Source organism: Scyliorhinus canicula, chromosome 27 (genome assembly GCF_902713615.1).
Source record: "Scyliorhinus canicula chromosome 27, sScyCan1.1, whole genome shotgun sequence".
Taxonomy (NCBI): Eukaryota; Metazoa; Chordata; class Chondrichthyes; order Carcharhiniformes; family Scyliorhinidae; genus Scyliorhinus; species Scyliorhinus canicula.
The window spans coordinates 12130941-12150990 of NC_052172.1; the positions used below are offsets into that span (position 1 = coordinate 12130941).

General features: G+C 49.5%; 1 protein-coding gene across 2 annotated transcripts in view; it reads left to right on the forward strand.

Annotated features, from left to right (window-relative positions):
- The first annotated feature begins 2780 nt into the window (after window positions 1-2780).
- LOC119958024 (RAC-beta serine/threonine-protein kinase) overlaps window positions 2781-20050 on the forward strand; it is a 111338-nt gene continuing 94068 nt past the window's right edge. For both annotated transcript variants that reach the window (XM_038786288.1, XM_038786287.1), the window contains exon 1: window positions 2781-2976. The gene's annotated coding sequence lies outside the window, so the exon portion shown is untranslated. The remainder of the gene's footprint in view (window positions 2977-20050) is intronic.

Here is a 20050-nt window from a genome sequence, read left to right on the forward strand (position 1 = left end):
AACTATTGTATCAATACCATCCTTGATCAACAGTGCTATCCCTCCACCTTTACCTAACTTCGTATTCTTCTTGAATGTCTTATAACCCACAATATTCAGGACTCAATCCTTGTCCTCCTCCAGCCAGGTCTCCAAAATGGCTCTGACTGCGTATTTACTGACTTCAATATGCACTTGCAATTAATTAGTTTACTTTGTTATGAATGCTGCACACATTTAGGTACAGAGGCTATAGGTTAGTATTTTTTCTATCATTCTAATATCTAATCTTGATGGGATGGTTACCCGGTGGTTGATGGGTTACCTGGCTGTCATGACCCCCACGGGGACCACAGGGAAACCATTGTCAAACTCCCCGTGATAGGGGTCGGAGTTAAAAATTACACATAAAAACCGGCCGCAACAGGGCCAACAGTTGTTGGTTATCCCAACAAGGACTGGATTGGGAGAAAATTACTGCCGTGGGCAAAGTATTGTACATAGTTCAATAAATCATTGTTCCACTACCATTGGCTTCCTTAAGTTACTGAACTGGATATGGGATGGTTACCTGGCTATAGGATGGTTACCTGGCTATTAGATCATTACCTGGTTATGGGATGATTACCTGGCTATGGGTTGCTTACCTGGTGATGGGATGCTGATTATGGGATGTTACATGCTGATGGCATGCTGGTTATGTAATGGTTCCCTGGTTATGGGATGGTTACTTGGTGGTAGGATGGTTATCTGGTGATGGGATGGTTACCTGCTGATAGGATATTGGTTATGGCATGGTTACCTGGTTATGGGATGTTTGTGGTGATGGGGTGCTGGTTAAGGGATGGTTACCTGGTGATGGGATTCTGGTTATGGGGTGGTTACCAGGTGATGGGATGGTTACCTGTGATGGGATGCTGGATATGGGATGGTTATCTGGTTATGGGACGGTTACCTGGTGATGGTTTGCTGGTTATGGGATGGTGACTTGGTGATGGTTACCTGGTGTGGTGATGGGATGGTTACCTGGTGATGGGACAGTTACTAGGTGATGCAAGGGTTACCTAATGATGGTTACCTAGTTAGGGGATGCTGGTGATGGATGGTTACCAGGTGATGGGATGGTTACTTAGTGATGGTTAACTGGTGAGGGGATGCTGGTTATGGGATGGTTACCTGGTGAGGGGATGCTGATTATGGGATAGTTACCTGGTGAGAGGATGCTAGTTATGGGATAAATACCTGGTGAGGGGGTGCTGGTTATGTTATGGTTACCTGGTGATGGTTACCTGGAGGGGATGCTGGTTATGGGATGGTTACCTGGTGAAGGAATGCTGGTCATGGGATGATTACCTGGTGAGGGGATGCTGGCTAAGGGATGGTTACCTGGTTGGGGTATCCTGGTTATGGGATGGTTACCTGGTGAGGTGGTGCTGGTTATGGGATGGTTACCTGGTGAGGGGGTGCTGGTTATGGGATGGTTACCTGGTGAGGGGATACTGGTTTTGGGATGGTTACCTGGTGCGGGGATGCTGGTTACGGGTTGGTTACCTGGTGAGGGGATGATGGTTATGGGATAGCTACCTGGTGAGGGTATGCTGGTTATGGGTTGTTTACCAGGTGAGGGGTTGCTGGTTGTGGGTTAGTTACCTGGTGAGGGGATGGTTACCTGGTGAAGGGGTGCTGGTTATGGGTTGGTTACCTGGTATGGTTACCTGGCGAGGGGATGCTGGTTATGGGATAGTTACCTGGTGAGGGGATGCTGGTTATGGGATGGTTACCTGGTGAGGGGATGCTGGTTATGGTTTGGTTACCTAGTGAGGGGGTGCTGATTATGGGATGGTTACCTGGTGAGGGGTGCTGGTTATGGCATGGTTATCTGGTGCAGGTTACCTGCAGGGGATGCTGGTTATGGGTTGGTTACCTGGTGAGGAGTAGCAGGTTTTGGGATGGTTACCTGGTGAGGGGATGCTTTTTATTGGTTGGTAACCTGGTGAGAGGGTGCTGGTTATGGAATGGTTACCTGGTGAGGGGATGTTGTTAATGGATGGTTACTTGGTGAGGAGGTGTTGGTTGTGAGTTGATTACCTGGTAAGGAGGTGCTGGTTTTGGGATGGTTACCTGCTGAGGGGATACTGGTTATGGGTTGGTTACCTGGTGAGGGGATGCTGGTTATGGGTTGGTTACCTGGTGAGCCAATGCTGGTTATGGGATAAATACCTGGCGAGAGGTGCTGGTTATGGCATGGTTGCCTGGTGATGGTTACCTGGAGGAGTAGCAGGTTTTGGGATGGTTACCTGGTGAAGGGATGCTGGTTATGGGTTGGTAACCTGGTGAGGGGTTGCTGGTTATGGGATGGTTACCTGGTGAGGGTGCTGGTTATGGGTAGGTTCACTGTGAGGGGATGTTGGTTAATGGATGGATACCTGGTGAGGAGGTGTTGGTAGTGAGTTGATTACCTGGTGAGGGGTTGCTGGTTATGGGATGATTACCTGGTGAGGGGGGTGCTGGTTATGGGATGGTTACCTGGTATGGGGTTGCTGGTTATGGGATGGTTACCTGGTGAGGGGCTGCTGGTTATGGGATGGTTACCTGGTGAGGGGGTGCTGGTTATGGGATGGTTACCTGGTGATTGACGGGTTTTCTGGTACATCACCAAGTCCCGACCTCACTTCACCCTGCCCCTGATTGGCTCGGGTGTGCTGCTCGACGATTGGCTGCCGCCCGCTCCCCGCAGCATCGCGGGCGCTGATTGGTCGGGGGGCGGGGCGTGGGGCCACTCCCGGCCTGCAGCGCGGCGTCACGGTCACTTCCGGCTGCCTGGCCAGTCATGTCCGGGAGCCGGGCCTTCCCGCGGAGAGAGGCGGCGAGCGGAGCCTGAGAGACCGAGGGAGAGAGAGAGGCCCGACCCGGGGCAGTCCAGCACGGCCCAGCCAGACCGGCCCGCCTGCCCAGCAGGAGGTCCCGCGCCAACCACCCAGCCCGACACTAACACAGGTACCCGGGGGAGGCCGGCAACCCGGGGGAGGGGGCTGGGCCCGAGGGGCGAAATTGGAGGGATCGGGGTCAGGGAGGGGGATCTGCCCCCCCCCCTCCTTTTTAGGTGAGGGGGGATCTGGACCCCTTTTTAGGTGAAGGGGGGAAATCTGCTTTCCCATTTTTAGGTGAGGGGGGAGAATCTGCTTCCCCATTTTTAGGTGAGGGGGGAATCTGCCCCCCCCCTTTTTAGGTGAGGGGGGAATCTGCCCCCCCCCCCTTTTTAGGTGAGGGGGGAATCTGCCCCCCCCCCTTTTTAGGTGAGGGGGGAATCTGCCCCCCCCCCTTTTTAGGTGAGGGGGGAATCTGCCCCCCCTTTTTAGGTGAGGGGGGAATCTGCCCCCCCTTTTTAGGTGAGGGGGGAATCGCTCCCCCTTATAGATGAGGGGGGAATCTGCCCCCTCCCCTTTTTAGGTGAGGGGGAAATCTGCCCCACCCCCTTTTTAGGTGAGGGGGAAATCTGCCCCACCCCCTTTTTAGGTGAGGGGGAAATCTGCCCCACCCCCTTTTTAGGTGAGGGGGGAATCTGCCCCACCCCCTTTTTAGGTGAGGGGGGAATCTGCCCCACCCCCTTTTTAGGTGAGGGGGGAATCTGCTTCCCCACCCTTTAGCTGAGGCAGTGGGCATCAGCCCCAGTCCCCTTTTTTAGCCTGAGGTGTAGAGGAACTCTGCCCCCTCCCTTCCTGCTTTTAATTCTGGGTGAGGGGTGGTTTTCCCTGTCCCCATTACAGTTGGGGGTTATCTACATTGGGCCTCCTTCCAAGTGCTGGGAGGGTCTGGCCCCCATTCTTTTTAGCTCCATGGAGGCCAGTGCATTTTTCCCCACTTTGGTTCACGGTTGGTGGGTGGGAGGGTGATAATCTGCTTGTGCCAAGTGGTCAATTTTATTGGCCAATTCCACTTTCCAATAATGTCTGCGTCGGAATAAGATCCTCCTCACCCCATCTACAGGACTGCCGTACTGCCTGGGCACAATGGGGCTGGGGTACGGCACACAGCTGAGTAGCCACTGACCAAGTTCAGCTGCAAAGGGGAGTGGATGAACTGTAGATCTGGAAGATCTCATGAATCCACTGAGGACACTAGTAAGTTCTCTTCACGGGGAGGATTTCAATTCACAAATTTTATTCCAAAAGAGTGGGTGGTGATTTGTCTTTGACTGGCAGCTTGTAATGAGATGACTACCTGCATATGCTGATTATTGAGTTAAGACCGGCCATTAATCCAGTGTGTGACATGAATAGGCTTCAAAATACGGTCAGTGTCCTGATTTCAATGGGTGGCCATCGAAACAGAAATCTGGGGTTTGTGGTGCTGGTGTGCTTTGGGAGACCTCCGATGATGCTCTCAGGTCTGCTGAAGATATGGATTATTTCTACCACTGCTGTAGTTTGAAGTGTTGGCTTCAGAAGCGATAGATGCCATTGGTGTTAAAACGTCACTTGTACTACGATGCGACTGATGTGCAAGTGTCAGAATGTACAGCAGCTCTCTCTGCTTTGCAAAAGAGATTGCAAATAATTCCTGTTTGCAGAGGTGCTGTTGGTCCTCAATTGGAGAGTTGGCTGGTGCTAAACCAAAGAAGGCAGGTCTGCTCTGTTGGGGGGGGGGGGGGGGGAACATCACTACACAGCCTCGAGGAGGAGTGAAAGATGGGCCAATAATGTCACTCATTTCCTCATTGGCTATGAGGGACCAGCTGACTTGAGCGTGGGCAGGATCTCGCAGAGGAGCCACTGCTTCTCCACCTTTCAGGCTGTGGAGCCCAGATGAAGGGCCAATATGGCTCCCTGGTGTAGGACAGCAACAATGTTCTGAATTGTAGAGGAGTTGAGGTTAATCAGGAATGGACAGGTGACGTTGTGCTTTTGGATCTTTAGAAACCCGAAGGGCAGCACGGTAGCATTGTGGATAGCACAATCGCTTCACAGCTCCAGGGTCCCAGGTTCGATTCCGGCTTGGGTCACTGTCTGTGCGGAGTCTGCACATCCTCCCCGTGTGTGCGTGGGTTTCCTCCGGGTGCTCCGGTTTCCTCCCACAGTCCAAAGATGTGCAGGTTAGGTGGATTGGCCATGATAAATTGCCCTTAGTGTTCAAAATTGCCCTTAGTGTTGGGTGGGGTTGCTGAGTTGTGGGAATGGGGTGGAGGTGTTGACCTTGGGTAGGGTGCTCTTTCCAAGAGCCAGTGCAGACTCGATGGGCCGAATGGCCTCCTTCTGCACTGTAAATTCTATGAAAATCTATGAAACAACTGAGGCAAAGCAAGAATTGGGAAGGTAAGGAGTTTGAAAGTTGTGAGAATGTGGGAAAGCTTGAGGTAGCATGGAAAGTGTGCTTGCATCCCAGGTTGAAAATGAGAATCTGCTTTGTTGACGCAGAATATGTTTCTTCAGGCAATGGGAAGTGGTGCTGATGTAAACCAAGTCCTTCTTTGTCTGTTGGTACAGGCGATCTGCTGTCCGTTTGCTGATGTATCTTGTTGGTTTACAGTTGACAAGATGTGAGAGTTTCTGAATTGGTGAGTGATTGGCTGATAGTGGGTGGAAGGAAGGGTTCAGTTCTGCACGAATGTTCTGGACTAATGATTGGGGGTAGATTAGAGAGCGATCTACTCCAATTCTTTACACCGTAGGAAGTGGAGATCATCTGCACTGACAAGTGGGCCGCTTGTATTCTTTCATGGGGTGTGGGCGTCGCTGGCTACGCCAGCATTTGCTGTCCATCCCTAACTGCCCTTGAATTGAGTTTCGAAAGGGCAGTTAAAAGTCAGCTACGTTGCTGTGGGTCTGGAGTCACATGTAGGCAGTCTCAGCATAAGGGGACAGGCCATTTAGGGCTGAGCTGGGGAGGAATTTCTTCACTCAGGGTGGTGAATGTATGGAATTTAGAATCATAGAATTTACAGTGCAGAAGGAGGCCATTTGGCCCATCGAGTCTGCACCGGCCCTTACAAAGAGCACCCTACTCAAGCCCACGTATCTACCCTATCGCCGTTACCCAGTAACCCCCACTTACACTTTTTGGACACTAAGGGCAATTTAGCATGGCCAATCCATCTAACTTGCACATCTTTGGACCGTGGGAGGAAACTGGAGCACCGGGAGGAAACCCACACAGACACGGGGAGAACGTGCAGACTCCACAGAGAGAGTGACCCATCGGGGAATCAAACCTGGGACCCTGGAGCTGTGAAGCAACTGTGCTAATCACTGTGCTGCCCTACCATTCTCCCCATGTCTGCGTGGGCTTCACCCCCATAACCCAAAGATGTACAGGTTAGATGGATTGGCCACACCAAATTGCCCCTAAAATTGGAAAAAAAATAATTGGGTACTCTAAATAAAATAAAAATGTTTGTATGTTTAAGAAGGTGTTTTAAAGGGCAGCACGGTGGCCTAGTGGTTAGCACAACCGCCTCACAGCGCTGAGGTCCCAGGTTCGATCCCGGCTCTGGGTCACTGTCTGTGTGGAGTTTGCACATTCTCCCCGTGTCTGCGTGGGTTTCACCCCCACAACCCAAAGATGTGCAGAGTAGGTGGATTGGCCACACTAAATTGCCCCTTAATTGGAAAAAATAATTGGGTAATCTAAATTTATAAAAAAAAAAAGAAGGTGTTTTAAGATCCCATGGTACTATGAGAACATAGAACACTACAGCGCAGTACGGGCCCTTCGGCCCTCGATGTTGCGCCGACCTGTGAAACCATCTGAAGCCTATCTGACCTACACTATTCCATTTTCATCCATATGTCTATCCAGTGACCACTTAAATGCCCTTAAAGTTGGCAAGTCTATATGGCGAGAAGGGCTAACCAACCCATCTCCTTCAACCCCGTCCATCAAAACATCATGTCTGGCCACTGCTCTCTGTGGGACTTTCCTATGTCTCTATCCAAGAGCCATGATGTGGAGATGCCGGCGTTGGACTGGGGTGAGCACAGTAAGAAGTCTTACAACACCAGGTTAAAGTCCAACAGGTTTGTTTCAAACACGAGCTTTCGGAGCACGGCTCCTTCTTCAGGTGAATGGAAAGGCCTTTCCATTCACCTGAAGAAGGAGCCGTGCTCCGAAAGCTCGTGTTTGAAACAAACCTGTTGGACTTTAACCTGGTGTTGTAAGACTTCTTACTCTATCCAAGAGGCCTGTGGAGCTCAATTATTGAGCATGTTCAAAACAGATCGGTTGATTTCTGGAGGCTAATGACATCAAGGGATATGTAGATAGCGTGGGGAAAATGGCATCTAGGTAGAGCAGGGAAAATGGCATCAAAGTAGGCGATCTTCCATGATCTAATTGAATGGCAGAGCAGGCTCGATGGGCTGAATGTGTTGCTCCTGTGTTCTCTTCCCCTTCATTGTCTGACCTCTTGCACCTCCCGCATCAGCTGCTCTGCACCCCACCTTGAGGGCCATTGCTGTGCTCGGGGCTGTTCAGTAGGTCAGCAGACGTGCGGGGGGGGGGGGGGGGGGGGGGGAAGGCCTTTGTTTCTATCAGCCTGGCTTTAATTCGAAGGAGCAGGAATGATCATTGAGAGGCTGGCTCTCGATTGTTTGTTAAAGGATACCGAGGAAAGGAGCTGCTTTGCATTTTTGATCGAGCTGGGTGTGAAGTTGGCACGCATCACAGTGCTTTGCATTTTGGCAAGTGCTGTGTGTGCATCTGGTGCTTAATAACCGTCCAAAGATTCCAAGTTTATGCATCGGGCCCCTATTTGGGAAAAAAAAATTCAAGACTGCCTTCTAACAATAATTCTAAATGTGACTAATTGTACTGGACAAGACCAAGTGAAAGCAGGGTTAGGAGGGCAGGGGAGTAATTGAACCAAAACCCTCCCATTGAATTCAGGTCCTGCACTTTTCCAATATCTATTTTTGTGTCTAAGTTATTGTGATAACTGTCTATGTAAACCTGTCACGTTGTAATTATGACATTGTACCAGTGGTGGCAGTGCCCTCTCTGAGGGGTGGGGGGGGCAGAGGAGGTGGAGGGTGTAAGGACAGTTTATGAAGCCACTTATCATTAATGATAATAATCTTTATTATTGTCACAAGTACGCTGACATTAACACTGCAATGAAGTTACTGTGATGTTGGGTGTAGAAATTTGTGATGGAGAAAGTCAGAAAATGCGTGTAGTTGGAAAATATTTAATCAGAGCACCAAGAGAAATAGGGCACTGTATGATGGGCAGTACATGCTAGCCCAGTCAGCGACACATGTACCTGCAAATAAAAAAATAAACAACTGTTTCTGGCCTCAAATCCGTACTTGCTGGTTAACTGCATCTGTCCAGTAATGATTTTATGCTGTGTCCCCTGCTACAGACACAATGTTCGAGCTACTGACTCCACCCCTCTCCCTGGAAATTGCCTGAGGCTGAGACAAACTCTTTACACCACATCCGTAACCCCAGGATGAGCCTCCAGCCATTTAACTGCACCATTGCTAAGACCGCCTATTTCTGCTTCCATAACGCCTTCCAACTCTACCTCCCCTGCCTCAGCTCACCTGCTGAAACCCTTACCTGTGCTTCTGTTACCTCTGGAGTGCCAGGGCACACCTGGCTGCCCCGTCATTCTACCTTTCAGGCGTTATCTGAAACCGCGTTGCCTGTGTCATATCTTGCGCCGAATCCCATTAACCCATCACCCCTGTGCTCGCTGACTTACATCAGTTCCTGGTTAAGCAGTGCCTTGAACTGTAAGTTCTCCACCTTGTTTTCAAATCCTTCAAGGTCTTGCTCCTCTCTGTAATTTGCTCCAGCCCCCACTACGGTTCCCCAATTCTAGTCTCTTGGAGCGCTGATTTTTGGGAGACTTTCACTCCCGAAGCTCTGAACTTGTTTATTTCCCTAAACCTCTCCATCTCTCTTTCACTCTTTGCTCCTTTAAGACACATCTGAAAAATCAACCTCTTTGGGTCATTGGCCCTAACACATCCTTATATGGCTTGCTGTCAGATATTGCAAAATGTTTAAGATGCTATATAAGTACCGGTTGGTAGCATTCACTGGAGTGACTCGCTGGTTAGAATTCTCATCTGTGAGTCAAGAGGCTGAGGTGTCAAGTCCAGGACTGGAGCAAATAATCCAGACTTGGGGGGGGGGGGGAGTGTTGGAGGACGGTTGCTCCGGCAAAGTGTGCGTACTTTGGCAGAAACACGATTCCTTTTTGCTTCATTCTACGGATGGGGTGATTATCAAAAGGTGCGTCCCACGATCTGAAGTGGAGCCCTGAGATCTCCTGGTATTCGACTGACACCAGAAATAGCGTAACAGTCACTCCTCCAATAGCTGTGTTTACGGGATCCTACTGTGCACTTAATGACTGCCTCTGTCACCTACATACCTGGATTGTGCTTCATTACCTGTACGTTATTTGCTATGTTTCCCAGAGACAATGAGCTGGAGAGACACAAGGCTTTAAATTCTTTTTTTTTTAAAATATAAAGTACCCAATTCTTTTTCCAATTAAGGGGCAATTTAGTGTGGCCAATCCACCTGCCCTCCACATCTTTTTGGGTTGTGGGGGTGAAACCCATGCAGACACGGGGAGAGTGTGCAAACTCCACCTGGGCAGTGACCCGGGATCGGGATTCGAACCCGGGTCCTCAGTGTCGTGGGGCAGCAGTGCTAACCACAGCGCCGCCGTGCCGCCCGAGGCTTTACGTTCTTGCTGCGCGTCGAGCCATTCTCCTCACTGATCTCAGGGTTGCGTCACGGTTAATTTCACTGCTGTCACTTGGATTTCAGTTGAAGGTGATTACAGTAAGTGGTGGGCGGACAGGTGTGAACCTTTCGTATAATGCGCCCTTGAACTGTGAAAATAAACGCTCCCAATAGTTTAATTATACATCAGGCTCATCCAACGCAGTGTTGGGGAGAACATCTGGAGATCTCGAAGGTGAGGGGTAAAGGCTATCGCTGGTGAGATAGATTTGAGGAGCTATCTTGAGGGTATCAAGCAAGGAGTGTATTACTCAATATTATAAGTATGTACGATTTTCCTTGGTTCTAAGCTTTTAGCCGAAAAGGTACGTTTTAAGAAGTGCCTTAACATAAGAATGGCGGAGGTGGGTTCGTGTGATGGACTGGGCTGTGTTCACGACTCTGTAGTTTCTTACGATCTTGGGTCAAGCAGTTGTCATACCAGGCTGTGATGCAGTCAGATAGTATGATGTAAAAATTGGCAGGAGTCAATGTGAACATGCCGAATTTCCTTAGTTTCCTGAGCATGTTGTGCTTTCTTGGTAGTAGCTTTGATGTGGATGGACCAGAACAGTTTGGTGATGTGCACACTTCTGAATTTGAAGCTGTCAACCATCTCCATCTCGGCACCATTGATGCAGCCAGAGGTGTGTACAGGAGTTTGCTTCCTGAAGTCAATGACCAGCTCCTTAGTTTTGCGAACATTGAGGGAGAGATTGTTGTCAATTGCACCACGCCACTAGGTTCTCTGTCTCATCGTTGTTTGAGATCGGACTTGCTACGGCCCCCTGAGAACAGAAATCCCTCCTCATTTCCACCTTAAGATACCTTCCTTTTAAACTGTGCCCCTAGATTTCTCCCACGATGGTCTCAGCATCTACCTTGTCAGGCTCCCTCAGTTTGGAACATAGGAACAGAAGTAGGTCATTCAGCCTCTCGAGTCTGTCCTGCCCGCCATTCAATGAGATCATTGCTGATCTGTGGCCAACTCCATATACCTGCCTTTGGCCCACATTCCTTCATATCTTTGCCTCACAAAAATCTATTTATCTCCGATTTAAAATGAACAACTGTTCTTCGCTTCAGGGGGAGAGACGTCCAAACCTCTGTCACCCTTTGAGTGAAGAAGTTCTTCCTGACATCTCTTGAACGGTTTGGCCCTAACTTCTAGACCATTTCCTCCCCCGCCATCACCACTAATTTTAGAAACTCCAACCAGTGCAGATGCCCTGTCTTTCCCTGTTAATATCTTGAATTCTTCGATCAGCTCCCCACTTAACCTTCTGGATTCTATGTTGCAATAAGGTCACAATCCTCAAGAATTCCATGAGTATAGGCCCGACCTGAGCCATTCCTCATAAGGGATATGGTAGGGCATTGGTGAGGAGTACTGTGTGCAGTTTCTGTGTCCCTATCTGAGGAAGGATGTTCTTGCTATGGAGGGAGTGCAGCGAAGGTTTACCAGGCAGATTCCTGGGAGGGCGGGATTGTCATATGAGGGACGACTAAATTGGTTAGGATTATATTCATAGGAGTTTAGAAACCTGAGAGGGGATCTCGTGGAAACTGACTAAATTCTAACCGGATCAGTCGAGGTAGATTCATAAAGAATGTTCCCGATGGTGGGGAAGTCCAGGACCGGGGGGGGCGGGGGGGAAGAGAGGCAGGGGGGGGGGGGGGGGGGGGAATCCTTCGGCCCTCCAAGTCTGCGCCGAACACGTGTCCTACGTAGACCAAACGCCTGTACCCTTCTATTCCACATCTGTTCCAGACAAGTTTTAAAGGTCGCAAACTGATCTGCCTCAACCACCTCACTTGGCAGTGCATTCCAAGCCATCACCACCTTCTGTTAAACCCCCCCCTCCAACTTCTATCAGGTGGCCCTTCAGCCTCCGCCTTTCTTGGGAGAACAAACCAGTTTATTCAATCTTCTCATAACTAAAACCCTCCTTACCAGGCAACATCCTGGTAAACCTTTTCTGTTGTCTCTGCAAAGCGTCCTCCTTGTCCAATGTGACACCCAAGGTTGCAAACCTACTGGCTTAATCTCAGATAGTTACCAGGGAGATAGATGGAGTCAGTCGCTCGGGACTGAAAACAATGACGTAGTCTTCTCAATATTTAATGGGAGGAAATTTCTCTAACACTGGATGTGGGATAGGCAGACTGATAATGTGACCACGATGCGGGATTCAAGAGAGTGGTGGGGAGGGAGAGCTGGGTACCACCAGTGTACATGTGAAAACTAACAGTCAATTACCCCAGTTAAAGCCACGGCGCAGATTGGCAACTACGACTCTCATAGGTGGGGAAAAGCTTATTATAGAACAGTACAGCACAGAACAGGCCCTTCGGCCCTCGATGTTGTGCCGAGCAATGATCACCCTACTCAAACCCACGTATCCACCCTATACCCGTAACCCAACAACCCCCCCTTAACCTTACTTTTTAGGACACTACGGGCAATTTAGCATGGCCAATCCACCTAACCCGCACATCTTTGGACTGTGGGAGGAAACCGGAGCACCCGGAGGAAACCGGAGCACCCGGAGGAAACCCACGCACACACGGGGAGGACGTGCAGACTCCGCCCCCCTAGAATTTCAAAGGTTATGGGGTGAAGTTTTCAAGATTTTTAAGGAGAACCGGTAGAGGGGATGGAGTCCCAAATGGCCAGCTCCCTAATTCTTATTCTGGGATTTGGTATTTTGGGCACTTCACCGGGGGAATAACTTTTTCTAAGCACTTGTCCCTCCTCACAACAAAATCACCTCCAACCCATCTGCCTCTCCAGGCTGCATTCCTGCCTCTGTGGTCCTTGAAGGTGCAACAGCTCATAGTTCTACCTCGTAGTTCTACATATCCCCCCTGGGCAGCACAGTAATTAGCACTGCTGTCTCACAGCGCCAGGGACCCGGGTTTGATTCTGACTTCGGGTGATTGTCTGGGCGGAGTTTGCACGTTCTCCCCGTGTGTGCGTGGGTTTCCTCTGGGTGCTCTGGTTTCCTCCCACAGTCCGAAGATGTACAGGTTGGGTGGATTGGTCATGCTAAATTGCCCGTAGTGTCCAAATATGTGCGGGTTAGGTAGGGTTGCGGGGATAGGCTGGGGGGATATTGGGCCTGGGTGGGATGTTCTTTCAGCGCGCCAAATGCGCTGTCGGAATGCAATGGAAATCTAGTTTTTAAATCCATCCAATCCAGCTTCTACCGATGTGCCAGCATCAGAACAGCCCTATCCAAGGTCTTGATGGCTGACGTTGACTGACAAATGCTTGATCCTTGCTTTCCCTCAACCTGTCTGGTTTATGGTGGGAGTCCTCAAGTGCCTCTTGTTCAGTGCCATGCCGTTGCACCTTTATGGTTGTATCAAAATGTAGTTAGTGTAGCTCGAAGGCCTGAATGGCCTACTCGGAAGCCTTATGTTCCAATGCATGCATCTCCAGTGATTGCTTCTCCCCCTTTGTTGTGTCACCTTTGGGGCCCTTCAGGATTTTTGAGCAGCACATTCCTTATTCATTTGTGTTACAGGCAGCACCATCCCTCTCTGGTTTGGGGGGGGGGGGGGGCAAGTCGAATGAGTGCATAATTCAGTGTTGCACTTTCAGCATGGTGCCGGGGGAGTGCTGTATGTCACCTTTCAGGTGAGACATTGAAGTGTGGCCCTGCCTGGGTGTGAGTGATCCTGTGAATGCTATTATTCAAAGTCTTCACTGCTATTTAACCCATTGATCAACAACCGAGATGAGGAGAAATTTATTTACGCAGAGGACTGGGAATCTTTGGAATTCTCCAACCCAGAGGGCTGTGAGTTACTGAGTTGTTTAAAGCGGACATTGATCGGTTTCTGATTAACAATCACATTAAGGGTTATGATGATAGTGGGTATAAAAAGCATTGGAAGTGTCCAATCAACCATGATGTTAAATGGCAGAGCAGGCTCGATGGGCTGAATAGCCTACTCCTATGTTCCTAACACTGGTAGTTTATGGGAGCTTGCTCAGGGTGAATTGACTGCTGCGTTTCCTTTGTGGCTCTCTTCAAGAATATTTTGTTGGCCGTTAGAAGGCCCTTTGTGACAACTTGAGGTAACAAATGGTGTGAAGCAAATGAATATTTTGCTTTTACCTCGTTGATCTCTCCAATCAGACTGCCCCCGTCGGACAGCAAGTCTTTACTATTGTCACAAATAGGCTTACATTAACACTGCAGTGAAGTTACTGTAAAATTCCCCTAGTCACCACTTTCCGGCGCCTGTTCGGGTACACTGAGGGGGAATTCAGAATGTCTAATTTATCTAACAGCACGTCTTTCCGGGCTTGCGGGAGGAAACCGGAGCACCCGGAGGAAACCTACGCAGACACGGGGAGAATGTGCAGACTCCGCACAGACAGTGACCCAAGCCGGGAATTGAACCCGGGACCCTGGCATTGTGAAGCAACAGTACTAAGCACTGAGCTACCACGTGGCCCATCTGAGGCTTTTAAAATGGTGGGGGGTTGGTGGAAAGTTTGTTTTTCCTGTGGCAGGTGGGTCGATAACCAGAGCTCATGGGAATTCCTCTTGTTCCTGTGCCAGTTATTTCTAATCTATCTGATAACCACATCCACTCCCAGGCGCGTCTGAATGTTGGTGGCAGAGAGGCTTCGGACTGGAATGCCGCCCCCCTGGACACTGTCTGCTTTCGGTGCCTTGTGACTACAAGTGGACGGGGAGGAAATATTTCCATTAATAATTTCTCGTGAAAAGGGGAAGTTTTTAATTTGAATGCATAAATGGATTGGTGTCCAGAATTCTCTCCTCGCAGTTTCAAAGGAGGAATTTAAAAAAAAATTGAGGGTTTGCACGCTTTCATTTAGTTTGAACAGTTCCTCAATTTTATCCCTTTGCGTTTTTCAGCAGCCTGATTTGATTTTGTCCCTTACACGGAGCGTTGGGACAAAGAGCACATAATTTCCCCTCCCCACTGGCAGCATTGTCTGAACGACGGGGAATCTAAGGACCTTGTCTATGCGTCCATGGAGCCACTAGTTCAACATCCCATGGTGATGAGCCCCGGCCTGCTTTTTTGAAGAGGGGTGGGGGGGGGGGGGTGGTTTGCATTTATCTAGCGCCTTTTCTAACCACAAAATTGGTTCCAGCCATGAGTGCTGGAATGTGGCGACGGCGGAGGGTACTCTGAATCAGCTGGATAGACAGCGAGACAGACCAGTGGAGAGACATTCAGGAATCCGAAGGGCCGAGAAGTAAGAGAGAGAAATGCAGCCAAGGACAGGTATTCATAGAATTTACAGTGCAGGAGGAGGCCATTCGGCCCATCGAGTTTTCACCAGCCCTTGGAAAGAGCACCCTACTGAAGTCCACATCTCCACCCTATCCGCGTAACCCAGTAACCCCACCCAACCTTTTTGGACACTAAGGGCAATTTATCCTGACCAATCCACCGAACCTGCACGTCTTTGAACTGTGGGAGGAAACCGGAGCACCCGGAGAAAACCCACGCAGACACTGGGAGGACGCGCAGACTCCGCACTGACAGTGACCCAATCCGGGAATCGAACCTGGGACCCTGGAGCTGTGAAGCAACAGTGCTAAGCACTGTGCCTGCTGCTGCCCCAGGTTTTTTTTAATAAATGTTTTTAATTGGGTTTTTGAATAAAGTATATTTTCCACTATGTATACAAAATAGAAAACATATATATATGAAGAGAAGGAAACACGCACAAAAAACAAATCAAACAACAGCAAAAAAAAGTTAGAATAAAATAACTCTTAGGGTATTATGTGCCAGCTCAACAACAGCAGCTCTGTACAATTGGCAGTATTGTTTTCAACACAAGTAGACAACTGTTTGTGGGGGGGGGGGGGGGTACATATATATATTTGGGCGCCGGGGGAACAAATACAGAACAATTACAGAGGGCAATCCGCGAATGAGTCTGGTGTTGGTGTTGTCGCTTGCTTCTCCCGGACAGTTTTCGCTGCCGTTGTCGTCTAGCGATCACCTCCGTTTCAGCCGTTCGTCCCGTCTTTCGCCCGTTGGACAGCCAGTCTGCTGCTTTGGGTGGTGCTGCTGACCGCCAGCCGAACAGGATTCTACGGCGGGCGATCAGAGAAGCAAAGGCAAGGGCGTCCGCCCATCTCCCCAGGAATAGATCTGGCTGGTCTGAAACCCCGAAGACCGCCACTTTCGGGCATGGCCCCACCCTCGCCCCCACCACTTTGGACATAGCCTTGAAGAAGGCTGTCCAGTACTCCACAAGTCTGGGGCAAGACCAGACCATGTGGGCGTGGTTGGCCAGACCTCCTTGGCACCGTTCACATCTATCCTCCACCTCCGGGTAGAACCTACTCATACGAGTTCTTGTTTAGTGAGCTCTATGTACCACTTTTAGTTGCGTCAGGCTGAGCCTTGCGCACGTGGAGGTGGAGTTGACCCTATGCAGTGCTTCGCTCCAGAGTCTCCACCCTATCTCAATCCCCTGGTCCTCCCATTTCTTTCTTGTTGCGTCCAGTACTGTGTTGGCCCTTTCTACCAGTTGGTCATACATGTCGCTACAGTTCCCTTTATCTAGTATGCTTGCGTCCAGTAACTCTTCCGTCTGTCGTGGCGGTTGTGGAATATGTCCTTGTCTCCTTTCGTAGGAAGTTTTTGAGTTGCAGGTACCGTAGCTCGTTCCCCCTGGCTAGCTGGAGATTTCTCTGTCAGTTCGTCCATTGTGGCCATCCTGCCATCCGTGTGTAGGTCCCTGACTGTCGAGTGTTTCTCCGTCCTGTCCCCACTTTTTAAAGGTGGCGTCAGTCAGCGCTGGTGCGAACCTGTGGTTGTTGCAGATGGGAGCTTTGTCCGTCATCTTGGTCAGGCCAAATTGCTGTGCTGCCCCAGGTTATTGGGAACAAAGACTGCGACAGCCTCAACCTGGCGACAGTTGAAGGAGAAACTGAGAGTCAAAACAGAAGAGGGAGATGTGAAGACTGGGTGGTCGGATAACATTGAGACATGGGCGATGGCCATGAGAGATTTAGGTGGACACACGCACATCTTCACACTCACTTTTTTTACCATGCCCCGTGCTCCTAGATTTGGGTTCCCAGGATTTTACTGAGCTATGCAACCATAGCAACAGCCGTTGCCAAATACTGTCTGTATCTTAGTGGGATGAGCAAGATTGATTTAATCTATGTAATCAGCAGTAACAGTCTGCAAACAAGCTGCAGAATTGAGAACTGCAGAAAAGAAAATGACTCTGGAACAAATTCAACTTCTCTTTGCAGCATTTCACCATTCTCTGCCTCGAATGGGACATTTTTGGGCCTGGGCTGTCTCAAATCATATCCCTACGGGCATCAGCCCACCGCACACGGCTCTGTCTAACCCGTGCTGTACCTGTCCTGGGAGTGTTTGATGGGGTCAGTGTAGAGGGAGCTTTACTCTGTATCTAACCCCGTGCTGTACCTGTCCTGGGAGTGTTTGATGGGGACAGTACGGAGGGAGCTTTACTCTGTATTTAACCCCGTGCTGTACCTGTCCTGGGAGCGTCTGATGGGGACAGTGCAGAGGGAGCTTTACTCTGTATCTAACCCTGTGCTCTACCTGTCCTGGGAGTGTTTGATGGGGACAGTATAGAGGGAGCTTTACTCTGTATCTAACCCCGTGCTGTACCTGTCCTGGGAGTGTTTGATGGGGACAGTATAGAGGGAGATTTACTCTGTATCTAACCCCGTGCTGTAGCTGTCGTGGGAGTGTTTGATGGGGATAGTGTAGAGGGAGCTTTACACTATATATAACTGTGGTCAGGTTGCACATTGGTTAGCACTGTTGATTCACAGCTAAAGGGTCCCAGGTTTGATTCCCGGCATGGGTCACATTCTCCCGGAGTCTGCGTGGGTTTTCTCTGGGTGTTCCGGTTTCCCGCCACAAGTCCCGATAGAGAACTGGACGTTCTGAATCCTCCCTCTGTGTATCCGAACAGGCGCCGGAGTTTGGTGACTAGGGGCTTTTCACAGTAACTTCATTGCAGTGTTAATGTAAGCCTATTTGTGACACTAATAAAGATTATTGTGCTGTACCTGTCCTGGGAGCAAACCTTCCTCGGGCTGAAAACAAAGAAAAAGTCTGTGAAATCTGTTGAAAAAAGAAGTGGAATGCGCTTAACTGCCAGAGTTGTGGCCAGTGCTGTTTATGCAGAAGTGCGCGGTGCAATAAGAGTGTTGAAGGGAAGTACACCGTTTATAGTAAACTTTCGAGCTCAGGGACTGCATCTACACTGATCTTTAGCTTTGTGATTGCCGATAAATCAAACTTCTGGGTTGTGTACACCTCAAGGCATTAAATATAAAACCACGGAAGTGATGCTGAGTTAGTGCAAGACGCCTGTTAGACCACAGCTGAAGTATTGCGTGCAGGTCTGGGCATCCCATTGTAGGAACGATTAGGGCCAAGAAAAGGGGCCAGCGAAAAGTGGTTCACGGAACTGGGGGTTTCCTCAATGGAACAAAGACTGAGAAGTGTGGATAATCTGGGCAACTGCAATGGGAGAATTTTCGGGTCAAGGGCTATCTACGATGGGCCGAATAGCCTTCCTTGCCTGGATTCATTTTGTGATTTGTAGAAACAGGAAGGGGCCATTCAGCCCCACAGCCGTGTTTCACCATTCATTCTGATCGTAAGCTGATCTTTATCTTAACCCCTTCCACACCCCTCACCTCCATGTCATCATCTAGCCTCATCTCTCAAAAGATCTACCAGTCTCATTTAAAATTATTAATCACGGTTGGAAAAGGGCAAAATTGCTTCTTTTAAATCGATAAGGAAGCGCAGCCCTGATGTTTAACTTGAGAAATATAGTTGAGTGTGTGGATTGTTCTAGCACACTTTGCAATTGAGGACGGTCCCAACATGGGGGCCTAGTACCAGCACAAGCGCAGTGGGCAGAATGGCCTCCTGTGCTGTAATATGGCTGCCCAGTTAGAAATTCATGCAAGCGGAACCATTTTATTTCTATACAGGTGTGTGTTTCAGGTTAGCTTCAGACGGAAGCATGTACCATAGAATTCCTGCAGTGCAGAAGCAGGCCATTCAGCCCATCGATTCTACATCCTACCTAAACCCGCTCCCCCCCCCCCCCCCACCCTATCCCTGTAACTACCCCTCGCCTGCGCCTCTTTAGACACTAAGGGGCGGTTTAGCATGGCCAATCCACCTAACCTTCACATCTTTCAGAGCACCCGGAGGAAACCCATGCAGACACGGGGCGAAAGTTCAAAATCCACGCACAGTCACCCGAGGCTGGAATTGGGGCTGTGAGACAGCAGTGCTAACCACTGCACCTTCCCTGGTAAGGTGGAATCCTGATTCGGACCAGTCGTAGTGGACGGCTGCAGTACACTCCTCCCCATTGAATACTGGGCTAAGCACTGAACTGGTGTAGAAATATTTACTTAGCTGGTAGTAATCTATCAGCCTTTGCTGTCGAGGGGTTCTGTGGCCTTATTTGTAGGGTGCGGGTCTCCCGGTGGGGAGGTGCGGGTGTATGGGGTGGAAGATGTGAGCTTGCTTATATATAGACATTACATCAGATTTTGGCAGGCTGGGACTAGCCTTAGCAGTTACCGTATACATGTGGCGTGTTGTAAATGTAGATGGTATCTGCTGTTAGTGCAGTGTTTCCTCTGCACTGTTTATTACTGAAAAGCAACAGCACCGAGTGACGTTTGCCAGGCTCTGCTCACAGGAAAATCAGCCAATCCAGCAATCAGTTCTGCACTTTGACCCTGCAGAGGGCATCCTTGGTTGGCTTTAAATCCCCCCAGAGTTACAGAAAGCATAATCCTCACTTTCTGTCCCCCGCAGGTACATTTAAAGTCTGATTGGGGGGTGGGGCGGAGGAGCGAGAGAGAGAGAAACTGACATTTTACAGAGTTTTTCACATCCTCGGGGTATCCAGAAGCATTCTTCAAGGAAAATAGTCAATTTGCAAACAACAATTTGAACTTTATGTTGTTCCTTTAAATATAGTAAAATGTCCCAAGGCATTATAAACAAAACTAGTTTTTAAAAAAATTTGTTTATGGGACATGGGTGTTGCTGGCTGTGCCATCATTTATTGCCCATCCCTAGTCGCCCTTGAGCGGGCAGTTACAAGTCAGCCACATTACTGTGGGTCTGGAGTCACATGAAGGCCAGACTGGGTAAGGACGGCAGATTTCCTTCCCTAATAATAATAATCGCTTATTGTCACAAGTAGGCTTCAATGAATTTACTGTGAAAAGCCACTAGTCGCCACATTCCAGCGTCTGCTCTGAGAGGCCGGTACGGGAATTGAACTTTT